Below are 8809 nucleotides of genomic sequence, written 5' to 3'. Positions count from 1 at the left end.
GGGAAAGATGCTACAGATCTGGCTGCCTCTAGACTCTTTTTGGAGAATAACAGAGAAATCATCCCAGTGTAAATTTCATATCCTCAGGTGTGTCCCAGCAATGCATTTCCAGTTGAATGGTATGAACTTCTCAGTCATAGAGGAAAGACAGTTGAATTAAAAAGACAGGGACAGATCTTTTTAAAAGGAGAGGAAGAAAGAGAAGAAAGGAGAAAAAAGCCCAAATGCAACAAAATGAAGGAGGAAGTTGTCTGGAAATGAGGAAATATGAAAGGGGGCAAGGGGAGAGATGGAGAAGGGGAGATAGGGTTGGGTGACAAGGAGCCTTTTTAAAACAATCAAGCCCTTCCGCCCGTCCCTGCTGTGGAAAGTGCCATGGAGCTTGCTCCCCATGGGCACGCCCATTATCAGGATTCCGAAGCGTCTGTCTGGCCCAGCCTTTGGCATTCCCGTCCTTGTGGGACAGAAGAAAGACAGACAGAATGCATGGGCTGGAGGAGGCGATGCATGCCAGAGAGGCCTGCAAGGACTGGAGGAAACAGACCACGCTGCCCCCAGAGCCAGACACCTGTGTAAACTGCAGGAAGCTGAGAGGAGCCCAGCTGAGCTGATGGAGACTCCACATGCACGCGGCAGCAGGAGGCAAAGCCACACGGAGACAAAAGGCAGGCAGGGGTGCGTGCGTATGCGCATGCGCGCGCACACACACACGCACTCACTCAATCGGGGAAATGAACAGAGGCAGACTGATCCCGGAAGGCAGCAGTGAAAGATTGAGAGGGAAAAAGAAATATTACGAAGTGGAAAACTACCCCCCCCCGAAAGTGTCTAAAGGAATATGACTGACTAGTTCTAAATGCCCTTACATTACATTATTATAGAAATTTATTTGCCAAAAAGTGTAAATAACACCTTTCTGTGAGTTAAGAGTACCCAATTAATTTAACTTAATAAGTTGTCAAATACCTCGACAGAGACGAGTTCACACGCAAAGCACACGTAAAAGCTTTGTAAAATCCATGTGCCCGGGCCCCACCACACCCCTACTGAATCAGAATTTCCAGGCCTGAGGGCTAAATCGTAGGGGTACTTAATGCCCACCCCTGCCTAAGAGGACCTGAGAGGTGGGGAGTGGTTCGCCTTCCACTGCGAGGAACACAGAGCCTGTCTCTGGGAAATGAAACTATTCACCTGCTCTGTGTTTTCAAGGGAACACCTCCAATGCACACCCAAACATAGAGAGGGAAACAGTGATAAAGATCTTGAAATCTGAATTCTTAGGAAAACAATATACAGTAAAAGTTAACAACAAGGACATTCAAAAATGCTCTAAATCTAATATCATTAAGGTGTAGTACTTCTCACTTACTTAAGCATATTTATTCTCACATTTTTGGTACCCTTGAGCATAGTGCAAGCTAGAGTTTCCCAAAGTATGTTCCCAGGAATGCTAATCCCCCAGAAGGCTTTTTGGAGAAAAAAGTTCAAGGAGATTGAGAACTAATACGTATTTCCCCCCAGCATCCCCACATATACACCAACCACCACAATCCAATGAATATTAGTATTTTTTTAACTTATTTTAACTTATATTAAAAAGTGTTTCCCAAACTGATGTGACCACAAAACCAATTTTCAATATAATGCCAATGAGTATCATGAGAAACTAGTCATACAAGGAACCCACTTTTAAAAAGCACTAGAATCTTGTATAAAGTACCTGGTCACCAATCACAACTTCATTTTTTCCTTTTTCTCAAAGAGGCAAAGCCAGCGATTTGCAAAATTATTAAAGCACAGCAGCAACACAAGCCTATGTTAAAAGCACACATACTGACTGGCATTCAGTATTTTCCATGCTCTAAGTTTCTAAATACTTTAGGTGAATATCAAACTAAATTATTTTCTGATACACAAAAAAAAAAAAAAAAAAAAAAGCAGAAACAAACAAACAAAAAACCTTATTGAGGAATTTGGGCTCAACTCAGCAGTTCATAGGCCTATCAGACAGGAGAATACTTCTGGCTAATCTATAATCTACAGAAGTAATAAGCTGCATGAGCCTCTTCTCAGCTGGCCAGGACGCCCTGACATTCGGCTGCAATATAGAGCAGGATCTGGTTCCATATGGTCCCAACCCCTTCACTTCGCAGCTTGTCTCTGTCCCTTACAGAGAGCCAGCACACGAGGAGGATGACTAGAAATAGATGAAATTAGCTATTGGTGAAAACACAGGGTTGATTCATAACTGCATAATTCACCAGCTCATACACGTATGTTACACAAGCAAAGCTAGCTTGATAGAAAGGCCTTCAGAGAGCCCTGGAAGGCGGGGCAAATCTGGTTTCAGAAAGGAACACAGGATGTGAGACAAAAAGTCTCATGAGGGGAATTGGGAAGATGGAAAGTTAACAATAAAGGTAAGAATATACAAACTTTGATTTCTAGACCTAATGAGCCAAGAGAAAGAAAACTCCACAAGACATTTCTGAGTGGTATACATAATTGGTACTGTAAAATGAGGAAGTAAAATAAGTTTTTAAAAGGCAGGCTTTTTGTCATGGAGGGTGGCTTTTAGGCATGGTTTTGGAGCAGATCGTTGCTAGGAAATAAGACAGAATGAGGAAACAGAATGTAAGTGACATCTGGGATGTGTGCACGATAGGGTGGGGTGGGCAAGGTGATCTAATGTAACTAAATATGGTCTTGTCTGTGGTTGATTTGGCATCAGTTTTAAGTCTTTATTTTGAAATTTCCAAAGCACACCTCTCTAACTTGGTTTTAGAATGTGAAACCTGATAGGTATTCTTTTAAAACACAGTGTCCACACGGTGGTTGACGGTGGCAAGAGAGAACAAGTCAGCAAGAAAATAACGAAAAATTCCGTTAGGTGGTTTAGCAGGTCAGGATTTTGTTCATTAAGTCTCAGTTTCCTTCTTAATAGAAACAGGTGTGGTTTTATTCTGAAGTAAAAATTTCAAATCATCTTCTAAGAGTGACAAAGCTATGTACCGTTGCTTGTTGATTCCCACTGCCCTCTTTTCCCAAACCTCTCCCCTGTCCCACCCCTGAACATTTCAGCATAGCACGAAGCCAGTAGCTGGGGGAATCAGAGCAAAGCAGCTGGCTCCTCTGGGTGAAGCAAAATAACAACCACACCACTACCATCGCTTCAGTGATGGAAATGAAATGCTGGTTTTTGAGGCATCCTCTGTGTGAAATGCGCCAGAGACATGGACCTACATGAAATTCTCCTGTGTGACTTCATTGAGTCTCAGTAGGGTCCTTGCTAAAGAGAAAAGAATGTTATTATTACTTTTGAATTGATTAAGTTACTCTCTTAGAAGAGTGAGAGTACATATTGGATAAACGTATGTATTGATTCGGGTAGTTGTTTGGGAAATGTTATTAATTGTAAAAAGCAGAGCCTAAAGAAGTATGTATAGGATGACCCTGTTTTGTTAAAACAAATATTCTTTTTTTCATGAGAAACATATTGTAGGTAACAGGCTGCTAAAATGATGGTCTCAGTGTATTAGTTTGAGTCAGGCATCAATAGGACAGATTCAGAATGAGTACGAGACAGGCCTCCATAATTTCTGATTTTAGAAATGAAATAGTCAAGTACCAGGTTTACAATTCTAGGTCATTTGCCAAAGGACCCTTCATTCACGTTGAGAACATGAAGGGGTCAGGATAGTGAAGGGGGTTTTCAGGAAGATGCCACTGTAAAGAGCTGCTGCTGTGCTCCCCTCCCCCAAAGCAGGAGAGTTAGGAAGTGCCACTCCGTCACCTCCAGTCTTGTGAGGATGGGCTTCCATGGGCTCACTCAGAGACCTCTGAATATATTCTTTATCTTTGGGGAACACAGAGGACTGGTCACTAGCACACACTAAGAGTGTTAAAACACCCTGTAGCAATGGGATGGAGATAGCTGCCTTGGAATTAGTCTGTAGTCCTAGAGTTTGTTAGGGAAAAAGATGCATGAGTATTTCTTAGGGACTAGAGGTGAATCACATGTGAGAGCAGGCTAACAAAGGGTTGCCTTGGGTCCCTTAAAATAAAAGTATCTAGAGGGACAGAGGGACTGAGCACCAAAAAACTGAAGACAGACAGTTGGATTCCTAGAAGCTGCGGAAGTAGTTGTGAATAACCATCCCAAATAGAATTACACGTGGTCCTCAGTGGTGGGAATCTCCAAAGAACTAGCAAAAGGGTCAAAAAAACGAGTCAGATTTACTTAGGGTGACCAAACTAGAACATTTTTGAGAGTGAAAATGGAAGCTATTAATATTTATTCTGGGACAATAAATATAAGCCAACATTGACCCAAGCAAACTGTAGAGGATTGTTATCCTAATTTGTATTATCTGTCACTCAGACAGTCTCATGTCAATGATAACAGCACTTGCTATTTAAGACTGTGCTCTTTCCCCCTTGGCTAGACCATGTAGGGATGAGAAATCTTGTAAGGAAAGGATAAACTACAAGCAGGAAGAGAGAAAAGGACTACATTCCCCTTTCCCAAAAGTTAGTTTTCTGTTATTTACTTTTGAAACTTAAGGGGGTTTTAAGCTAGTCTATTGTTGGTAATTTTTCATTGTACTGCAGTGTATTTTGAGGAAATAGTCTGTATGATATTGATTTATTGAGGCTTTTCAATGGTTTAATACAAAGTTTACTTCTGTAAATGCTACATGTATGCTTGAAAACAAGTAGTATTCTCCATTTGCTAGGATAGAATTCCATATATATATAATATATAATATAATACAATATAATATAATATATATAGTAGCTCACACTTACTAATTGTATTTTTTTTTTTTGGCCTTCAAAAAGCTGTGCTTATATTTTATCTGCCTTGATCTATCATTTCCTGAAAAGTATATATTAAAACTTCCAGCTAAAAATGCTCATTGGCTTCTCTCTGGAGTTCTGTCATTTGTTGCTTGGTATACTTTGAGACTATATTGTTAGGCACATAGATATTAATGATAGCTCTATCATACAAGAAGTCTTAAAAGTAGCCAGGGAAAAGCACCAAGTTCTTTCAAAGAAATAATTAATAGACTGACAAATAACTTCTCAACAGGAATGGAAGTCATAAATTGAATATATTCAAAATACTGAAAAAATAAATTTCAACTAAAAATTTTATTTCCAGTGAAATTATCTTTCAAGATGAGGATAAAATAAATGAATAGTCAAAGATTAAAACTGAGAGAGTTTGATACCAACATTCCCTAATTAGAGGAATTTCTAAAGATGTATCCCAAACAGAATGACAATACTCCTAGACAGAAGGCTTTAGGTGCAAGAAAAAATAAATAGCAAAGAAAGTCTTAAATATATGTGTAAACTGAAACAAACATTGGGAATATAAAAAAATAGAAATAGTATCATGCACGTTATAAAAAAGATGGCACTAAAGTATAGTATTACAATAGTATTTATTGTTGGAAGATAAAATATCACCAGAGATAAAGTATTACAAGATTCTTGTATTATTCAGAAGGATAATAAAGGCATTGACTAAATTAAGTCTTTCATAAGTTAAAAGTAAAGGTTAAAAATTTCTGGGGTAGTTGATTAAAGGATAGAAATACAAAATATCTTCTCCAAATTAGTAAAGAGAAAGGGATTGAGAAAAAATATTCAGTCATCTAAAAGAAAGCAAAGCAAAAGAGGTGAAAAAAATTAAAAGGGAAAAGGACAGTAGAGAGCAAAAAATATGACAACAGAAATTTGAGAGGCATTGAAGTTTAAGAAGGAGGAAATTAGAAGGATAACAAAAGAAATCAATGAAATTGAAAGAAGAAAAACAATGGTGAAAAATCAGTAAATCAAAGAGCTGTTTCTTTGAAAAGATAATAAAATAGATAAACCACTAGTAAGATTGACAAAGAAAAAACAAAACAGGGAGAGAGAAGACATATTTACAAAGCTCAGAAATGAAATAGAAGTCATCACTATAGACACTGATAAGGGAATACTATTAACAACTCTATACAAAAAAATTTAGATAAAATGTGCCAATTGCTAGAAAACTACAAAGTATCATAACTTGCCAACAGGAAATAGATAATTTGAATAAACCTACAACTTTTAAAGAAATTGAGTTCATAATTTTAAAACTCCCAAAAAGGAAATCTCCAGGTCCAGAGGGTTTCACAGAATTCTACTCAATGTGTAAATAATAGTTAATATCAATTCTACACAATTTCTTCCAGAAAATAAAAGAAGAGGAGCTCTTCTGAATTCATTCAATGAATTCTGTATTAGCTTGGTTCCAAAACCAGACAAAGATGGTCCAGAAACAAAAACAAAACTACAGACCAATATCCCTCCTGAGTATAGATGCCAAAGTTCTTAAAATATTAGCAAAGAGAATTGAACAACATATGAAAAGAATTATACACCAACACCAAATGGGATTTATCCAGGAATGCAAGGCTGGTTCAATGTTTGAAAATCAATCAGTATAATCCGTCATGTTAACAGGCTAAAGAAGGAAACTCCCATGATAATATCAGTCAATGCAGAAAAAGCATTTGACAAATTCAAGTTCACCTATTCATGATAAAATTTTTCAGAAAAATAAGAATAGAGGGAACATCCCAATTTGAGAAAGAGCATCTACCAAAAACCTACAGCTATTAATACATTATACTTAATGGTGCAAGACTGAATGCTTTCCTTCTAAGACTGGGAATGACGGAAGGATGTCTGCTCTAATGACTCTTATTCAACATAGTGCTAGAAGTTCTTTCCCGTGCAATAGGCAATAAAAAGAAATAACAGGCACACAGATCTAAAAGGGAAAAATAATACTGCTCTTATTTCCAGAAGACAAGATTGTCTACATAGAAAATTCAAAAGAAGATTTTTAAAAATATACTCCTATGACTAATGAGTAAGTTCAAAAAGGAGGCAAGATACAAGATAAACAAATATTAATTCTATATATCAGCAATGGACACCAAAATTAAAAATATAACACCATTTGTAAACACTCAAAATAAAGAAATCTCTAGGTTTCTAAATCTAACAGAGTAGGTATAAGACTTATACACTGAAAACTATAAAATGGTGATGAGAGAAATCGAAGAAGATCTAAATAATTGGAGAAACATTCCTTGTTTGTGGATTGGAAAAATCAATATAGTAAAGATGTCAATTCTCCCCAAGTTAATATAGAGGTTTAATGCAATTACTATGCAAATCCCAGCCAAAACAATTATTGATATAGACAATATTATTCTGAAATTTATATAGAAAGGCAAAGGAACTTAATAGCTAAAACGATTTTGCAAAAGAAGAATAAAGAGAAAAGAATCATTTTACCCGATTTCAAGACTTATTATGTAACTATAATAATCAACACTATGTGGTATTGAAAGAAGGACAGACACATAGGTCAATGGAACGGAACAAAGAATCCAGAAATAGACTTCTATAATACCCAACTGATTTTTGACAACGGTGTAAAAGCAATTCAATGAAGGAATGACCATCATTTCAAAAAATGGTGCTAGGGCAATTGAATATCTCTAGGCAAAGAAATGATTATTGACCTAAACCTCAAACATTACATGAAAATTAACTCAAAATCGATCACAGATTTAAACATAAAACTAAAACATTTTTCGAAGATAACAGGAAAAAAATCTTCTTGACCAAGGATTTGATGAAGAGTTCTTAGACATAATACCAACAGCATGATCATTTAAAGAAAAAAATCAGTAAATTTGACTTCATCAAAACTGAAATATTTGTTCTCCAAAAGACCCTGTTAAGAAGATAAAAAGACAAGCTACAGACTAGGGGGAAATATGCAAATAATATATCTCACAGACGATTAGAATATAAGAAGAATTCCCAAACTCAATAATATAAAAACAATCCAATTAGATAATGCACAAAAGTCATAAAGAGACATTTAACCAAATAGGATACAGGAATGGTGAGTACATACATGAAAAATGTTCATTACTGGCCATTAGGGAAATAAAAATTAAGCTCATGATGAGCTATCATTACACATCTATTAGAACAGCTAAAATTAAAAATAATGACAATGCCAAATGTTGGCAAGGATGTAGAGAAAGTAGATCTCCCATACATTTCTGGTGGGAAATAGTTTGGAAATTTCTTTAAAAATTAAACATATACTTCCCATATAAGTCAGAAATTTCACTCCTGAGCATTTATTCCAGAGAAATAAAAACTTAACGTCTGTACCAAAATCTATATATGATTGTTCATAGCATATTTACTTGTAATAGTCAAAATATCCTCCAATAGGTGGAGGGTTAAACAAACTGTAATACATCTCCACCATGGAGAATGGAATACTATTCAGTAATAAAAAGGAACAAACTACTGATACGTGCAACAACATGGATGGATCTCAAGGTCATCATGCTGAGTGAAAAAAGACAATCTCAAAAGATTACATATTATATGATTCTATGTATATAACATTCTCAAAATGACAAAATTATAGAGATGGAAAAACAATTAGTGGTGGTCTGGGTTAGGGATGGTAGAGGGAAAGGAGGAAAGTGGATGTGATGAGATCTCTATTATGGTGTAATAGCTGATTGTGGTGGTAGTTATACAAATCTACGCATGGGATAAAATGCCCAGAACCAAACTTACATGTATCAGTGCCAAATTCCTGTTTCTGATATTGTGCTATACAATACAGGGGTACAGGGGAACTCTCTGTACTATCTTTGCAATTTCTTGTGACCCTATAATTATTCCATGATAAAAAGTTTTTTAAAAGTCATGAGGAAGACAA

This window comes from Balaenoptera physalus, assembly GCF_965194825.1.
Source record: "Balaenoptera physalus genome assembly, chromosome: 2".
In the NCBI taxonomy this organism is placed as follows: Eukaryota; Metazoa; Chordata; class Mammalia; order Artiodactyla; family Balaenopteridae; genus Balaenoptera; species Balaenoptera physalus.
This window is presented reverse-complemented; position numbering follows the sequence as displayed.